This window comes from Oryctolagus cuniculus, chromosome 1 (assembly GCF_051225735.1).
Source record: "Oryctolagus cuniculus isolate XC-2025 breed Fujian yellow rabbit chromosome 1, ASM5122573v1, whole genome shotgun sequence".
Taxonomy (NCBI): Eukaryota; Metazoa; Chordata; class Mammalia; order Lagomorpha; family Leporidae; genus Oryctolagus; species Oryctolagus cuniculus.
In genome coordinates this window covers 205,616,417-205,635,039 of record NC_142867.1, presented here as the reverse complement: position 1 = coordinate 205,635,039, position 18,623 = coordinate 205,616,417, and the positions used below count along the sequence as shown (strand labels likewise).

At 40.6% G+C, this 18,623-nt stretch overlaps 1 long non-coding RNA gene and 1 pseudogene across 1 annotated transcript in view; one reads left to right on the top strand and one right to left on the bottom strand.

Annotated features, from left to right (window-relative positions):
* The first annotated feature begins 9,431 nt into the window (after positions 1-9,431).
* On the top strand, positions 9,432-10,367 carry LOC127493411 (14-3-3 protein beta/alpha pseudogene; annotated as a pseudogene).
* Positions 10,368-15,805: 5,438 nt separating this feature from the next.
* The window catches only part of LOC103348915 (uncharacterized), a 40,410-nt gene continuing 37,592 nt past the window's right edge, over positions 15,806-18,623 (bottom strand). The window contains exon 3 of the long non-coding RNA XR_007923503.3: positions 15,806-15,945. This is a non-coding gene — a long non-coding RNA (uncharacterized LOC103348915). The remainder of the gene's footprint in view (positions 15,946-18,623) is intronic.

Below are 18,623 nucleotides of genomic sequence, written 5' to 3'. Positions count from 1 at the left end.
GAGGAAGTTGCTTCAACCCTGCCCAGTAGAAGGCGAGGCACAGCCGGGCGGAAGTGACGTAACCAAAGGCGCCGCGAAACTAATAAACGCGTCGCTTCTCTAGCAAGACAGGGAGGGCAGTTGGCTCGGCTGAGATCGCAAGGGCGGGAATACCCGGGCCTGGCCGATACGCGACGCGCAACGCCTGATTTTCCTTGACTTCGGGTACTGTTGTTGCGATTTGGGTATTCTACTGAGACGAAGTGCCAGGCTAAGATTGCCATTTGACTGAAGGCCCCGTCAGTCTGCAGGCGGGAAAGAACTCGACTCGGACCTCGGGAAAACGTTACGCAGAGCTTCTTCGTGATGAAATGACGCGTTTGACAGGAAATCTGAGAGATTTCGAACATCTCAGGTTTTGTAGATTTTTATTACAGCTATGTGTACACATTAGAGTCGCTTGTGGAGTTCAGGTCCCTTGAGGGTAGGGCTTGGACAAAGACTTTAAAGCGTTGCTGTTTCCCACCCCCTGGCAACTGTCATAGATTCTAGCGCTAACAGGACTGACAACTGCTGCTGTGCTGTATGGGCACAAGAAACTGACCGGCGTAAAGATGGGAAATGGAAATCGGTTACTAGGCTCTGCTCTCCATACATCAGTCTATTTTAAGCTCATTAATAACTGATTGATTTTTAGTTAACCCATTAAAGCCCAGATCCTCACATCTGTGAATGTTTCAGTGAAATTGACACAGGTACATTAAATATAGGTCAGAAATCATAACCTAGAGCTTACATATCCTTTATTATCATTAAGAACAAAAATAGATATTGTCCTATAGGACATTTGGAACAGTATAGTGTCTTTTTTATTTCTTTTTTATTTATTTCTTTAAAAGAGTCAAGAGAGGGAGAGGCCAAGATCTTCCATCTGCTGATTCACTCCCCAAATGACCACAATGACTGGGGCTTTGCCAGGCGGAAGCCAGGAGTTTCTTCCAGGTCTCCCATATGGGTGGCAGGGACCCAAGCCCTTGGGCCATCTTCTGCTGCTTTTCCCAGCGATTAACAGGAAGCTGGATTGGAAGTGGAGCAGCTAGGACTCCAACCAGCTTGGTAGGTGGTGGCTTTACCGGCCACACCAGCCTCAGTATAGTATCTCTTACATATATAAGCCGTGCTATACAAAGGACACTGGGCAAATATATCCTTGCACACATCACACAATATACAAAGAAGTGACTGATGACCTTTTCAACCATTATTTATGGCGGAAAGGAGCAAGACATTTCAAAGAGTTAAATTTTTTACCATGCTATCACTTTTGCACAAGGTTTGTTTTGACATCAGCATCATTGTTCTTCCCACTTAAGAATAATATTGTGGGGCTGGCAGCGCAGCATATCCGGTAAAGCCTCCACCTAAGGTACTAGCTGGTTCCAGTCCCAGCTGCTCCACTTCTGATCCAGCTCCCTGCTAATGTACCTGGGAAAGCAATGGAAGATTGCCCAAGGGCTTGGGTCCCTGAACCCACATGGAAGACCTGGAAGAAGCTCCTGGCTTTGGATCTGCCCATTCCAGCCATTTTGGCCATCTGGAGAATGAGCCAGCAGATGGAAGATTCTCTCTCTGTCTCTCCTCCTTTGTAACGCTTTCAAATAAATAAATAAATCTTTAAAAAAAAAAAGGAATGCTTTATTTAAAAAAGAAGAAGAAGAAGAATATGGCTTCTTATGTCAAATCTGATATCATCTTGGACAATAGTAGGTCCAGGAATATCATGCTTTAATTTCTCCTTACTTTAGGTATACTAAGCAGATGTTTCTTTGAAAATCCACCAAATTTTTGAGTTCTTATCCAGAAATCTGTGAATAATCCATGCATTTAAAATACACATATAAATTAGTTGAGTGAACAAACCCTAATACATTTTTTTACATCTCTAGGTATCCAATGCCTTTGGTTGAGATACATTGGCTCTATTCTTTATTTCTTGCTTCCATTGTGGGACTTTTCCAATTGGTTTCACTGTATCATTCCACAAATGTACATTTATTATCTAATACAAAGAGAATTTAATTATTTATATTGAATCTGTACTGATACAACCCTCTTCTTTATTTTGCCATCAAAATTTGTTTTCAGCTTCTGGGGACATCTGTTTAGTTTGTTTTCCCACATGATACCTATAGCTTGCAATCCAGTATTTTGAAGGTATACCAACAAGTCATAACCGGTGAACAGAGTATCAAAAAAAGGGTGTGATTGTGGAGTCTCTAGCACATCAAGTATTTGTAGAACTATGTTAATGCCAAGCACACAGGTCACAACTTACCAATAAATAAACACAGGTAGCAACATGTGAGAGTTTATGCAGTATACAATGTCCCAGTGTCCTATTTACGTGACAGCTATTGTCAAACATTGATAATTTGAAATGCAGCTCATTCCTCAAAGCAAAATGACAACCTAGTTCTAGGAAATGCTTTCATGAATGAATTTCTTATATTCCATATCAGTTAAGTATATAATCTGTTGTTCAGTTGAATAGTGAAAGTAGCCTTTGCAGTAAAGTATGCCATTTCATAATGAGTTTAATAATATTTTCAAATGCCCTAATCGTTTAACTATTTTCTCAAAATAGAACTATAAAAACATAATATTTATTTCAAATTTACCATAAGTGGTATATTTATTCAATTTTTTGTAGATTTCCTACATACAGGACAATGAGACATAATAGATTTTAATGACAAACTGTTATTAAGTTAAACTAAATGTCTGTGTTTTAATGATAAAAAGGTAAGCAATCTAGCATATCAGTGAATAGTTACATGCCTCACAGAAATAGGGAAAACTACCTAATGATATCAGATAATGGTCTAGAAATGAAAGAATGCTTGCTGTATGTTAAATAAAATGAACTAATGGAATTTAAGCATCTTAAAGGGGAAAAAACCTAATCTTCAATAGATTCCTGGGAGTTAAATATATTGGTAGGTCCCCATACCTACTAGGTTTTACCTGTGGGTATAGTAAAGAAGTGAACAATGGGAAGACAGTGTTCATGTTGCCTGATACTGGAACATCTTGCCTCACTTGGACAGAATTGACAGGCTCCAAATGTACTTATCATTTCATTCAGCAAAGCAGAAGCCTAATAAATATATTTGTGGGCTTACCTCTTACAAAATATTATATGAGACAATGACACTCCTTCTTTGATCTCCCTCCTCTGGTTTCTCTACTCTGGCAAGCTTTGCAGCTACAAAACTAGTGAATGACAAGCAATAATTCTTCTAGGCCAGAGTTTGTAAACTACAGAGTCACAAACTGTATTTATTCATCAGATATACCTTCTTTATTTTGGCCAGTTTTGGCTTTCCTATATGGTTAAAAGCAAGGAAAAAAACTAACTTAATTGCCAACATTTAAAATACAGATATTTAACATGAAAACCTAGATTAACAACTTGTCTTGGAAGTGTTAGATCCAGCAACACCAGAGTTATGTTATTTTTTTAAGATTTATTTATTTTATTTGAAAGGCAGAGCTACAGAGAGGCAGGAGCAGAGAGAGGAAGAGAGAAGTCTTCCATCCACTGTTTCACTCCCCAAATGGCCACAATGGCCGGAGCTGAGCTAATCTGAAGCCAGGAGCTCCTTCTGGATCTCCCATGCGAGTGCAGGGGCCTAAGAACTTGGGTCATCTTCCATGGCTTTCCCAGGCCATAAGCAGAAAGCTAGATTAGAGCAGCCAGGACTCGAATTGGCACCCATGAGTGATAGCAACATTGCAGGCAGCAGCTTTACCCACTAAGTCACAGCATTGGCCCCCAGAATTATATTATTGCATGGTGACATTATCTAGCAAAGAGTAGTGACTTCCTCTTTTATTAATATTATCTCTGTGTATCATAATCATCACTATTCCTTATCTTTTCCCTGGTAATAGTTGAGTTTCATTTGTGTCTTCACCTATGTAATGAGTATTGTGATAAGCCAATCACTGACATGAGGTAGACATTATTGGTTGCCTACCCAATATCCATTCCTCCTCCCTTTTGTTCTGAACAGAACAGAACCAGGGTTTCATTTTTGTGTCTGTTTACCCCTATATTCCATATGTCTTGGAAGAACTGATTTCATCTTGATGGCCAAAGAATTGTCTTAATATAGATGATAAGGCCCATCCCCTAATCCCAAGTCACAACAATTTAGTTTAGTCAGGACAAGTTAATAAACTTGTATTCCAATAGGAATACTAGGACTGAAAAGTTTTCTTTCCTGCCAGGGTTCTTGTGTGAGACCTGAAACAGTTGGAGCCTTCTTGTAGACATCTTTGAAAATAGAGTCAACACACAGAGTCAGGCAGAACCAAGAGGAATTTTAGGGAAGTGGAGTCAGATTAAGTGAGTTGTTGCCCCTAACTTCAGCCCACACTTCAGAGTACTAGAGAAGATACTGAGAAGAGACCAGACTTTAGAAATTTTCACTTCTCACCATGGGGCTAACTATATTCTTCAGCTATTGATAAGATCTGTCTTTTCAAAAGTTCTGGTCAGTTGGCTGACACCTTCACAGGTGTTAGAGTTCTCTAGAGAACAAAAGCAACAGGGGTGTGTGTGTTTGTGTACTATCTAAATTTGCTAAATCTGTATATATGTGTGTGTGTGTGTGTATATATATATATATATATATATATACATATGGCGGGAGAGAGAGATTTTGAGGAATTGGTTTATAAGATTGTAGCAGAGTAGGATGGCAGTCTGGAGACCCAGGTAAGAGTTGCTGTTCAAGTCCAAAGTCAGTCTGCTGTCAAAATTCCTTCTTCCCTAGACGGGTAGAGTCATCTTTTTCTCCATTAAGGTCTTTGACTGATTGTATGAGGCCCACTCAGATTATGGAGGGTAATATACTTTAGTCCAACAATTTCATTGTTAATCTCACCCAAGAAGCAGCTTCATAGAAACACCCAGAATAATATTTGGCCAAATGTCTGAGCATCATGGCCCAGCCAAGTAGATATAAAATTAACCAGCAGAGTAAGTCATCATATCTCCAATTATCAGTGAGATCTCTCTTTTCTGAAAGCTCCAGTCAGCCATCTAACATCTTCACAGCACTTGTCCTGACTCAAAGAGGTAGCAGTAACCTCACCCCAGAGAATTGGATAAATGGAATAGATGAAAAGGAGGAAGAAGAAGAAGAAGAAGAAGAAGAAGAAAGAAGAAGAAGAAGAAGAAAGAAGAAGAAAGAAGAAAGAAGAAGAAGAAAGAAGAAAGAAGAAGAAGAAGAAGAAAGAAGAAGAAGAAAGAAGAAAGAAGAAGAAGAAGAAGAAAGAAGAAGAAGAAAGAAGAAAGAAGAAGAAGAAGAAGAAAGAAGAAGAAAGAAGAAAGAAGAAAGAAGAAAGAAGAAAGAAGAAAGAAGAAAGAAGAAAGAAGAAAGAAGAAAGAAGAAAGAAGAAAGAAGAAGAAGAAGAAGAAGAAGAAGAAGACCTAAATGAAAGATCTCTGCGAGTGAGATGCCAGTGGAAAGAACGGGAAGAAGGAGGTACCTTTCTCTGAAGGGAGGAGAGAACTTCCACTTTGACTATGACCCTGTCGGAATAAGATCGAAGTCGGCAAACCCAAAAGGCTTCCGTAGCCTTGGCAACTCATGACTAGAGCCTAGGGAGATTACTGATGCCATCAACAAGAGTGTCAAATTGTTAAGTCAACAACAGGAGTCACTGTGCACTTACTTCTCATGTGGGATCTGTCCTTAATGTGTTGTCCAATGTGAAGTAATGCTCTAACTAGTACTCAAACAGTATTTTTTCACTTTGTGTTTCTGTGTGGGTTCAAACTGATGAAATCTTTACTTAATATATACTGAATCGATCTTCTGTATATAAAGATAATTGAAAATGAATCTTGATGTGAATGGAAGGAGAGAGGGAGCGGGAGATGGGAGGGGTGCGAGTGGGAGGGGAGTTATGGGGGAGGAAAGCCAATGTAATCCATAAACTGTACTTTGGAAATTTATATTTACTAAATAAAAAAAAAGGAAAGGAGGATGACAGAGACCTCCCTCATTTATCAAGTTCCCCATTTCTAATGAGTATCTACATTTTCATCATCTTAATAAGGAGAAAAATGAATAACCCTGGAGAAACAAAGTGTCTCATTCATAAATGGGAAAATAGTATTAGCAATGCTAAAAGAATATTTAATGCTTGATTTCACTATTCTTTTAAATATTTTATTGCTTGCATAAATAACATAATTAGACAAAGAGCATAATTTAATAGTAACAACACTTTATTCAAAAATGAGAAAAGAGATTCCCAAGTGATTTTTCAAGTTAGTTAATAAGTATTAGTCAAAGGATCCATTCCAGTAAGCCTTCAGTAACTTCACGATTCTGCCACAAGGTGGCAGCAGGCAACATGCCTCCTTTCTCGGCTCTGGGCAGAAACTGGTTACTGTGCAGACTCTTCAGTCATTTTTAATGCTTAGAAACCTGGAAAACTAAGGCTTCATACTCTCATAAAGGACAAAATTAAAATATTTTGGATTTTTAGTTTACTACATTTTAGTTTTACCACATTTTCTATGCTTTCTGCTGTAAGATTACTGTTGAAATCCTGTGCATCCAAATAGTCTATGAAATTGGATTGGGGTTATTTGTATAGTAAACATAACCCTGGGAGTCCCTTGTTTATCCTTATTTTAAGACAATTTGTATTTACCTAGTGTGACATTATTTGTTAAACAGAAACATAAGCAAGTTCCATAGCAGCTGCTCAAGATTTAGTGAATCAGAATTTTCAGGGGAAACTTCAGGAAATGCAAATTTTCATTTTAGTAATTATGTTTCCTATTGTTGTGCCACATAGATAGCTAAAGAAGGAGCTAAACTGACAGTTCCTACCTCTCCTGCAAGGCAATGCGGGCCAATGATTTATAGCTCCAGCCAAATTACAGCCAAACAGATCTTGCCAACCCACTTGACAGCAGAGAGTGGTAACTGATAGCCCCAGCCGAACTGCTATAGAGAGCTCCTCATTCACCTGCAGGGGTCGGTGATTGACAGCTCCAGACGATTCATATTTTGACAGCAATGGCTGACCCACCACTAGACAGCTGTGGCCTGCCCATTTAACAGCCTGGCCTAGCCCACATGACAGATACCCTTCTGTGTACCATCCAAACTCCATTCTCTGTGCATAATCCAGGTCTCCCTATCTATGCACCAGAAAGCCCATCTCCCATGTACCAGCAAGCCCCTGCCCTTTCCCAGTAAAAGAAACTACAAGTTTCATAATGTTGCCAACTTGAAACCAGTACTAGATGGAAATACCCAACACAGCTCCAGGATGCATCCTTCCAATCCTCCCCACCACCACACCCAAACCCATTCCACTGTGACTTTTAGGTCATTATAATTAAAATTGCCATGGGGGGCATGCCCACTTCCATGCCATGACACTGATGCCATGACACTTCTGATATTTATTTTTAGAGTATTTTATTTATTTGAAAGACAGAGTTACAGAGAGAGGTAGAGACAGAGAGGTCTTCCATCTGATGGTTCACTCTCCAGATGGCTGCAACAGCCGGAGCTGCGCCGATCCGAAGCTGGGAGCCAAGAGCTTCCTCCGGGTCTCCCACGTGGGTGCAACAGGGGCCCAAGGACTTGGTCCATTTTCTACTCTCTCCTAGGCCATAGCAGAGAGCTGGATCAGAAGTGGAGCAGCCGGGACTAGAACCGGAGCCCATATGGGATGCCGGCACTTCAGGCCAGGGCATTAACCCGCTGCACCACAGCACCGGCCCCCGATATTTCTTTAATAGGGCACAGAAATGAGAAGGACTTGAGACCCATCCCAAACTCCAGGCCCTTTTGAATACTCAATTGTGCTTCACCCTCTATACTACCCCCTATACCTTTGGAGGGTATAAAGGAAAGGCTTAATATTGTTGATAGTGGGAGTGACAGTTCCTTTTTCAGAGATTTTTCTTGGTCAGGGACTTTTTTTGTTGTTGTTGTTGGAGGCTTTTCTTTATTGGATTTTTTCCTTGAAGAGAGGTTTTTGGTTTTTTTTTTCAGTTTTGACTGTTCTGCTTATGCACACTTTGTCTTTAACCTTGCACTGTTTGTCTTATTCCAAATAAATCCTGCTCTTCTGTACATCTTTATGCCTCTACCTTTGAACTCCTTCACATGTGGAGGGAAGAACTTGCAATATGGCTAGCTGGGAGCCCCATGCCCAAACATCTGGGCATGTTTAAGAAATACTACTCTAGGCAGTGATGTTGAGCTTCTTCTGAGAGTGCTCTGTGGAAACCAGCCCCTCATGTTTTCAATTACCCCTATCTTATAGCTATTCATCACTGAAACACCTTTCTCCTTTCATCTCTTCACCCCTTCCACCTCTGCCTCCAAAAACACATGGCCCACTGTCTTATACCATACCCTGCCCTCTTATGATTTCTGGAGATCAGGGATGTGCCTTAGTCTAGGGAGCCAGGGCCAGGCTTCACATCTTGTACAGTGAGGACAGAGGATAAACCATGTTGCCTTTGTGAATTGTAACTGGGTAGGTCCACTGTGTCATTCTGCTATTAGCAGGCAACTGGCAATATGCCTGACCTTGTAGAAGAAAGAACAAAATCACCAAAATGCTTGCATCAGGTATTGGGGCTGTTAGGTTTGTAGTATAATTATAACAGGATTTAGAATGTCCATTCCCAGAAGCATAGAGTGATGACCATTTTTCATGAAATACACTGGGGACTTAAACTGAATTTCAGCTTAGGAGCATTTTTAAAACTGGATAAATAAGAATTTAGGTGTTCATGGCCTTTAAGGGCAAGGGAGACAGCAGACAAAGCCTAGAGACTATACAGGTTGGGTATATACTGGAGACATCTCAAGTAGGTAAAGTAGGAATAACTACTCTCAACATCAAGGACTGAAAGAAAATTGCCTATCTCAAACTTTGGTATAAAGATTTTTGCTCACTGATTTTGAATTACAGAAGCAACTTAGAAAGGGCTTTTAGGAATGTAGAACTATAGAAAAACTGTCCTCAGGATCCCTGAGCAAAACCCATGATTTCATTCTTACTTTTAAAAGATTTTTTGACAATGCAATAATCATTATCCCACCCCAAATAATTACACCTGTTTAGTTCAACTCCTGTAGTATAGATTCGGGGCAGCAGCACCTAATAAGGTTTCCAGGAACACCCTTGCTTATTCTTAGAGTTTATAAGTCTCAAGAGATTCCATACAGATAGAAATAAAACATCTTTCCCAGCAGTCAGGAGTAATAAACTAGATCATTGAATAACAAAGAATATTATCATATTGTCTTCACACAGCAAGTAGGGTCTTAGTTTCAGCAAAGCAACATCAAGTTTCACATTGGGTGGCCAGCACAGAGATACAGTTGCCACCACCACTGGCTGAGGAGTAGGCTTGGAAAGGAAGTGGTTGATGCACTCAGATGTAAGTTTCTTTGCCTCATCCCAAAGGAATGATCATGGATAAAAGTGAGCTGGTACAAAAAGACTAACTGGCAGAGCAGGCTGAGTGCGATGACATGCTGCAGTCACAAAGGCAGTCATGGAATAAGGGCACAAGCTCTCCAACAGAGAAATCTGCTGTCTGTTGCCTATAATGCATAGGTGCCTGCCTTACTTCCTGGTGTGTCAGCTCCAGCACTGAACAGAAAGCCAGAAGGGAGAAGCAGCAGTAATTGGGCAGATTGCTGTGAGAAGATAGAGGTGGAGCTGCAGGATATCTGCAAAGTTGTTCTGTAGCTGTTGGACAAATATCTTATTCCCAAAGCTATACAACCAGAAATAAGGTGTTCTACTTGAAAGTGAAAGATTATTTTTGGTATCTAAGGTGGCATATGGAGACAATAAGCGAACCACTGTGTTGAACTCCCAACAGGCTTACCAGGATGTGTTTGAAATTAGTAAGAAACAAATACAGCCCACACACCCAATTCCACTTGGCCTGGCACACAACTTCTCAGTCTTGTACTATGAGATTCTAAACTCTCCTGGAAAGGTCTGCAGCCTGGATACACAGCATCTGATGATGAGTTGCTGAATTGGATACAATGAATCAAGAGTAAGAAGAAAGCACTCAGATGATGCAGGGTGCTTAAGGGATAATTTCATTCTGTGGACATCAGAAAAACAGGAAGATGAAGAAGATGCTGGGGGGGGGGGAGAGAACTAAAGTCTGTCATGCTTTCTGATCTGTTTAGTGTTACTCTGTACCCACCACATATATCCCTTTGTGTGATTAAAAAAAATTATGTTGGGGCAGGTGCTGTAGTATAGTGGGTAAAGCTGCTGCCCGCAGTGCTGGCATCCCATTTGGGTGCCAGTTCAAGTCCCCACTGCTCCACTTTCTTTTTTTTTTTTAACTTTTATTTAATGAATATAAATTTCCAATGTACAGCTTATGGATTACAATGGCTTCCCCCCTCCATAACGTCCCTCCCACCTACAACCCTCCCCTTTCTCACTCCCTCTCCCCTTCCATTCACATCAAGATTCATTTTCGATTCTCTTTATAGACAGAAGATCAGTTTATCATACATTAAGTAAAGATTTCAACAGTTTGCTCCCACACAAACATAAAGTGAAAAATAATAGATGATTTTTTAAATTATGATGAAATCAGATCAGACCTATTGTCATGTTTAATCCCAGTGAGAGTCAAGTTGGGAATTGATAATTTCTTCTTCTTCTTCTTTTTTTTTTTTTTTTTTTACAGAAGATCAGTTTAGTATACATTAAGTAAAGATTTCAACAGTTTGCACCCCCATAGAAACACAAAGTGAAAAATACTGTTTGACTACTACTTATAGCATTAAATCACAATGTACAGGACATTAAGGACAGAGATCCTACATGAGGAGTAAGTGCACAGTGACTCCTCTTGTTGACTTTACAAATTGACACTCCTGTTTATGGCATCAGTAATCTCCCTATGCTCCAGTCATGAGTTTCCAAGGCTATGGAAGCCCCTTGAGTTCTCCGACTCTTATCTTGTTTAGACAAGGTCATAGTCAAAGTGGAGGTTCTCTCCTCCCTTCAGAGAAAGGTACCTCCTTCTTTGAAGACCTGTTCTTTCCACTGGAATCTCACTCACAGAGATCTTTCATTTAGTTTAGGTTTTTTTTTTTTTTTTGCCAGAGTGTCTTGGCTTTCCATGCCTGAAATACTCTCATGGGCTTTTCAGCCAGATCCGAATGCCTTTAGGGCTGATTCTGAGGCCAGAGTGCTGTTTAGGACATCCGCCATTCTATGAGTCTGCTGAGTATCTCGCATCCCATGTTGGATCATTCTCCCCTTTATTTATTCTATCGGTTAGTATTAGCAGGTACTAGACTTGTTTACGTGCTCCCTTTGACTCTTAGTCCTTTCATTATGATCAATTGTGAACTGAAATTGATCACTTGGAATAGTGAGATGGCATTGGTACATGCCACTCTGATGGGATTGAATTGGAGTCCCCTGGTATGTTTCTAACTCTACCATTTGGGGCAAGTCAGCTTGAGCATGTCCCAAATTATATATCTCTTCCCTCTCTTATTCCTACTCTTATGTTTAACAGGGATCACATTTCAGTTAAATTTCAACACTTAAGAATAACTGTGTATTAATTACAGAATTAAACCAGTCATATTAAATAGAATAGACAAAAAAAACTACTAAGAGGGATAATGTATTAAGTTGTTCATTAACAGTCAGGGCTATACTGATCAAGTCACCGTTTCTCATAGTGTCCATTTCACTTCAACAGGTTTCCTTTTTGGTGTTCAGTCAGTTGTCACCGATCAGGGAGAACATATGATATTTGTCCCTTTGGGAATGGCTTATTTCACTCAGCATGATGTGTTCCAGATTCCTCCATTTTGTTGCAAATGACTGGATTTCATTGTTTCTTACTGCGGTATAGTATTCTAAAGAGTACATATCCCATAATTTCTTTATCCAATCTACCGTTGATGGGCATTTAGGTTGGTTCCAGGTCTTGGCTATTGTGAATTGTGCTGCAATAAACATTAGGGTGCAGACCGCTTTTTTGTTTGCCAATTTAAATTCCTTTGGGTAAATTCCAAGGAGTGGGATGGCTGGGTCGAACAGTAGGGTTATATTCAGGTTTCTGAGGAATCTCCAGACTGACATCCATAGTGGCTTGACCAGTTTGCATTCCCACCAACAGTGGGTTAGTGTCCCTTTTTCCCCACATCCTCTCCAGCATCTGTTGTTGGCAGATTTGTGTATGTGAGCCATTCTAACCCGGGTGAAGTGAAACCTCATTGTGGTTTTGATTTGCATTTCCCTGATTGCTAGTGACCTTGAACATTTTTTCATGTGCCTGTTGGCCATTTGGATTTCCTCTTTTGAAAAATGTCTATTGAGGTCCTTGGCCCATCTCTTAAGTGGGTTGTTTGTTTTGATGTTGTGGAGTTTCTTGATTTCTTTGTAGATTCTGGTTATTAACCCTTTATCTGTTGCATAGTTTGCAAATATTTTTTCCCATTCTGTCGGTTGTCTCTTCACTCTCCTGACTGTTTCTTTTGCAGTACAGAAACTTCTCAATTTGATGCAATCCCAATAGTTGATTTTGGCTTTGACTGCCTGTGCCTCCCGGGTCTTTTCCAGAAATTCTTTGCCTGTGCCAATATCTTGCAGAGTTTCTCCAATGTTCTCTAATAACTGGATGGTGTCAGGTCGTAGATTTAGGTCTTTAATCCATGTTGAGTGGATTTTTGTGTAAGGTGTAAGGTAGGGGTCTTGCTTCATGATTCTGCACGTGGAAATCCAGTTTTCTCAGCACCATTTATTGAATAGACTCCAGGAATTGGTTTTAGATCCTTGATCAAATATAAGTTGGCTGTAGATGTTTGGATTGATTTCTGGTGTTTCTATTCTGTTCCATTGGTCTATCCATCTGTTTCTGTACCAGTACCATGCTGTTTTGATTACAACTGCCCTGTAGTATGTCCTGAAATCTGGTATTGTGATGCCTCCAGCTTTGTTTTTGTTGTACAAGATTTCTTTAGCTATTCGAGGTCTCTTGTGCCTCCATATGAATTTCAGCATCATTTTTTCTAGATCTGAGAAGAATGTCTTTGGTATCTTGATTGGGATTGCATTGAATGTATAAATTGCTTTTGGGAGAATGGACATTTTGATGATGTTGATTCTTCCAATCCATGAGCATGGAAGATTTTTCCATTTTTTGGTATCCTCTTCTATTTCTTTCTTTAAGATTTTGTAATTCTCATTGTAGAGATCTTTAACGTCCTTGGTTAAGTTTATTCCAAGGTATTTGATTGTTTTTGTAGCTGTTGTGAATGGGATTGATCTTAGCAGTTTTTTCTCAGCCATGTCATTGCTTGTGTATACAAAGGCTGTTGATTTTTGTGCATTGATTTTATATCCTGCCACTTTGCCAAACTCCTCTATGAGTTCTAATAGTCTCTTAGTAGAGTTCTTTGGATCCTCTAAGTAAAGAATCATATCGTCTGCAAAGAGGGATAGTTTGGCTTCTTCCTTCTCAATTTGTATTCCTTTAATTTCTTTTTCTTGTCTGATGGCTCTGGCTAAAACTTCCAGAACTATGTTAAATAGCACCCACTGCTCCACTTTCAATGCAGCTCTCTGCTGTGGCCCAGGAAAGCAGTAGAAGATGGCCCAAGTGCTTGGGCCCCTGTAACTGTGTGGGAGACCCCAAAGAAACTTCTTGGCTCCTGGCTTCGGATCAGCGCATCTCCGACTGTCGCAGCCAATTGGGGAGTGAACCAGTAGATGGAAAACCTCTCTCTCTCTCTCTCTCTCTCTGCCTGTCCTTCTTTCTCTGTGTAACTCTTTCAATACGTAAACAAATATTTAAATAAAAAAACTATATCAACTTTTTTTAAGATTTATTTATTTGAAGGGCAGAACTGGAGAACGAGAGAGAGAGAGAATTTTTTTTTTTATTTGACAGGTAGAGTTATAGACAGTGACAGAGACAAAGAGAAAGGTCTTCCTTCTGTTGGTTTATGTCTCCAAATGACTGCCATGGCCGGCGCTGTGCCAATCCAAAGCCAGGAGCCAGGCACTTTCTCCTGGTCTCCCATGCAGGTGCAGGGACCCAAGCACCTGGGCCATCCTCCACTGCCCTCCCGGGCCACAGCAGAGAGCTGGACTGGAAGAGGAGCAACTGGGACTAGAACCTGGCACCCACATGGGATGTGGGCACCGCAGGCAGAGGACGAACCAAGTGAGCCGTGGCACCGGCCCAACTATGTCAACATTAGATTTACACAGCCTCAACCTAGCAAAAATGGTCAATGGGATAAACAGCTCGTACTTTAACATTTAGCTTGGTCAAATGAATGCCACTGCATTCTGAAATTTTGATTTTGATTAACATTGGCAGTATTACTGTGTTTAATTTTTTAAAAACAGCACTGCAATTATGGGTTTCTGTAATTAGCAGAACTCTTTTTTTATTTTTTGACAGGCAGAATTAGACAGTGTGTGTGAGAGAGAGAGAGAGAAAGAGAGAGGGAGAGAGGGAGAGAGTTATAGACAGTGAGAGAGGGACAGAGAGAAAGGTCATCCTTCCGTTGGTTCACTCCCTTAATGGCCACCATGGCCGGCGCTGTGCCGATCCGGAGCCAGGGGCCAGGTGCTTCCTCCCAGTCTCCCATGCGGGTGCAGGGCCCAAGCACTTGGGCCATTCTCCACTGCCCTCCTGGGCCACAGCAGAGAGCTGGACTGGAAGAGGAGCAACTGGGACTAGAACCCAGGGTGCTGGCGCCGCAGGTGGAGGATTAGCCAAGTGAGCCACGGCGCCGGCCTGCAGAACTCTTACTGGTAGGAAAAAAAGACCTGAATTATGTGTAACATTTTGGAAAATTTAACCTGATATCAAAATAGTCACTGAAATACAATTCCCTTGTAAATTTGTAAAGAAAGTTATGAAGGTTGTATTATGATGCTGGAGCTTGAAGTGAGACATCCACACCATTTATAGTTCAAAGTCAATGGTAATTCACAGTTATTCTTTCTGTTCAGGATTTATAGACACTTGATTGGTTTGGGCTGTTGTCACTCAAAAGTCCATGACCATTAATGTCTACAGTGTCATCCTCTGAGGAAACCCAAAGCCTGAAATTGAAATTTTTAGTTATGATGCTGCAGAAAGGGCCAGTACTCATAAGTTGACAAAGCCCCTTTTCCTACAATGATGTTATCTATTTACCACTTATGAAAACATTGGAATCTGTTTTTCTTGTAACTACTCAGCTAAAGGAAAATAGAAGTCATGTATCTGATGAATGCCCTTATCTGTTTCCTGGATAACACCTGTAAGAATAATGTTCTATAGAGATCGCCTTTCACTTCAAGAGTACTTAGTCTTTGGTTCTTCCTAGCTTGGGGATTTTAAATTTTGATATCTAATCATTCTTGCCCCCTGTCCTTTTTGACTGTTGACCTTAGGTTTCTCTTCCTTCTTTGAATTTCTGTCCTCCTGCTTCATTACATTCTTTTCTTTCTGAATTCTACTTTTTCTTTTGTTCACTTTTTAATACTATATATGCAGAAGGTGAAAGATGTTGGTGTGCCCATTGGTAAGCAAGCCTTGCCTCAAAGAGCTTCTGGCATCATAGTTCTGGTTCCTCCAGTTCTCAGAATATTCAATCATCAAGATATGAATCAAAGTATTTTTAAATAGCCATAACTTGTCCCTGTATTGCAGTCAGTCCTGATAATGCTTGTTAGTACCTGTTACCAGATCTCCTAGTGTGCTCATCCAGCTCAGTTCTCAGATGTGTTTGCATGGGTACTGCAGTGGAGAGAATCAAGATGAGCCACGTCTTTCTGTCTCAGAGTACGACCTCTCCAACCTTTAGCATTTCATGTAGCTGTAGAGTCCATCTGTTTGTCCATCTGGTGAAATGAGAAAAGAAAAATTCATGCACCGATTTAAAACAAATAAAAAAATACTTCCTCCTTTCCAGCTGAACAAAAATGTGCAGTTAATACTTGGCACTTGAAAATGCAACAGTGAATGTGGAACCAATCCTGTCTGTATATATGATAGCGTTTTTTTTTTTAAGATTTTATTTATTTGCTTGAGAGGTAAAGTTAGAGAGAGAGACAGACAGACAGACAGACAGACAGAGGGAAAGGTCTTCCATTTGCTGGTTCACTTCTCAAATGGTCACAACGGCTGGAGCTGAGCTGAGCCAAAGCCAGGAGCCAGAAGTTTCTTCCAGGGCTCCCACACAGGTGCAGGGGCCCAAGCATTTGGGCCTATTCTACTGCTTTCCCAGGCCATTGCAGAGAGCTGGATCAGTAGAATTAACTGGCACCCAAATGGGATGCTGGCACCCCAGGCAGAGGATTAGCCTACTATACCACAGCGCCCGCCCCTCTGATAGCTCTTTCTTGTTTTATATTTCCTTAGTATTCTGCCTAATGCTTGCTTCTGTGATGGTGTATTGCCTACCAAGCACACCTATGGTTGGGAAAATAGTATAACAAAAAAAAAAAAAAAAAAGAAAAGAAAAATCCCTGGTGATTGATGTCTTAGATTTGTGTATATCTTTTAAACAGTTCTACTTTCACTTTATGCACAATAGGAAAAGCATAAAAATTCAAAAGTGAAATAAAATATTTCATCAGAAAAAAAGTGTCACATTGAATTAATATTGCTCATTTTAAACTTATTTGGTTTGAAGCTTCATATTTTTTAGACTATTTATTTATTTGAAAGGCAGTTACAGAGAGGGGAGGAGAGACAGAGATCTTCCATCTGCTGATTCACTCCTCAAATGGCCACATCAGGAGCAAAAAGCCAGGAGCGTGGAACCCCATCTGGGTCTCCCACATGGGCAACAGGGGCCGAAGCACTGGGGCCATCTTCTTTTGCTTTTCCAGGCACATTATCAGGGAGCTGGATCAGAAGCAGAGCAGCTGGAACTTGAACTGGCACTCATATGGCATGCCGGTGTTACAAGCAGCAGCACACCGTCAGACCTATAGTTTGTTTATATTTAACTTGTAAGTATGTTTTGGCATAAAGAATTTGTACCAAGCTTACGTTTAATATATTCTAATTAACATTTTAATAAAAATAATTTAAGTAATCACCAAGTGGTCCACAAGAATTTTTTTCCTTTAAAAGGAGGATCTGTACATTACTTAAGTTTGTGAAACACTTGTTACTTAATTTCACAAGTGTGCTTTAAAAATCTATAGACAATAGAATTAAAAGACAAATTTGTTTTGGTGTAAAACATTTTAAAATCCAAAAATAGTCTTTTCATAATATGAGTTTTCCATGTACTTTTTGGTGGTTTATGATTATTTCTTTTTTTTTTTTTTTATTTTTTGACAGGCAGAGTGGACAGTGAGAGAGAGAAAGGTCTTCCTTTGCCGTTGGTTCACCCTCCAATGGCCGCCGCGGCCGGCGCGCTGCGGCCGGCGCACCGCGCTGATCCGATGGCAGGAGCCAGGAGCCAGGTGCTTTTCCTGGTCTCCCATGGGGTGCAGGGCCCAAGCACCTGGGCCATCCTCCACTGCACTCCCTGGCCACAGCAGAGAGCTGGCCTGGAAGAGGGGCAACCAGGACAGAATCCGGCGCCCCGACCGGGACTAGAACCCGGTGTGCCGGCGCCGCTAGGCGGAGGATTAGCCTAGTGAGCCGCGGCGCCGGCCCTATGATTATTTCTTATGTAGAGAATTTACATTCCATCTTTTAAATTACTGTAGATCAATAAGGGAGAATAGGTATCATAATATTATCAAACTTAAGCATGTATTGACTCCAACCAACTGTATTGTCAGGATGTTACCCACATCAATCCAATACCTTCAAATGTGAATTTCTTGCACTGAAGGCATATGGTCAAATCCAGTTTAGAGGAGCTCTTACAACAATTAGGAACCCATGAATATTCAGAATCTTTCTGCTTACATATATATAAGCATATATATAAGCATATAAATATATACATCCTAAAAATTCAAATGAAAAGTAACCTCGCATGGATAATATATTTGCATCTGAAGCTTGATCTATGTTGTGGTGTGATGGTAGTCTCTCCTGTTGTAGACATTCATAAAGCAGAAGACATCTGAACTTATTTGCAGCACATGGGAGACAGTTCAGGGATTTCCCAAAATCCATTCTTTATTCCTCCCTCCCCAACCTCCACTGCCCCTAAGCATAGTTTGATTGGTAACATTTGCTTGGAATAATGGAATAGGTCATTATGCCTCACTTATTGAACTACGACCCCCCAATTACAATTTGTGCACCAGCCTAGGGCTGGATTCTTTTTAAGCTTACAATTGCATATGGATTTTAAAATAATTGGATGCCAGGATTATAGAGATTGCAAGAGTATTGTGGGGAGCAACTGGGAGCAACTCGGACTAGACTAAGTTACTGGAATTAAGACTTATTCTATGCATCTGCTTTCCCACAATATGGCGCTGAGAAGGGAGTAACAACTTCTACGCAGCTGCCTCTCGCCAGCTTGAGTGATGACCTGCAGGAGCTGATCCTGCTCCTGATTGCAGGAGAGCAGCATACTCGGCGTGTGGGTAGCAGAGTTGGG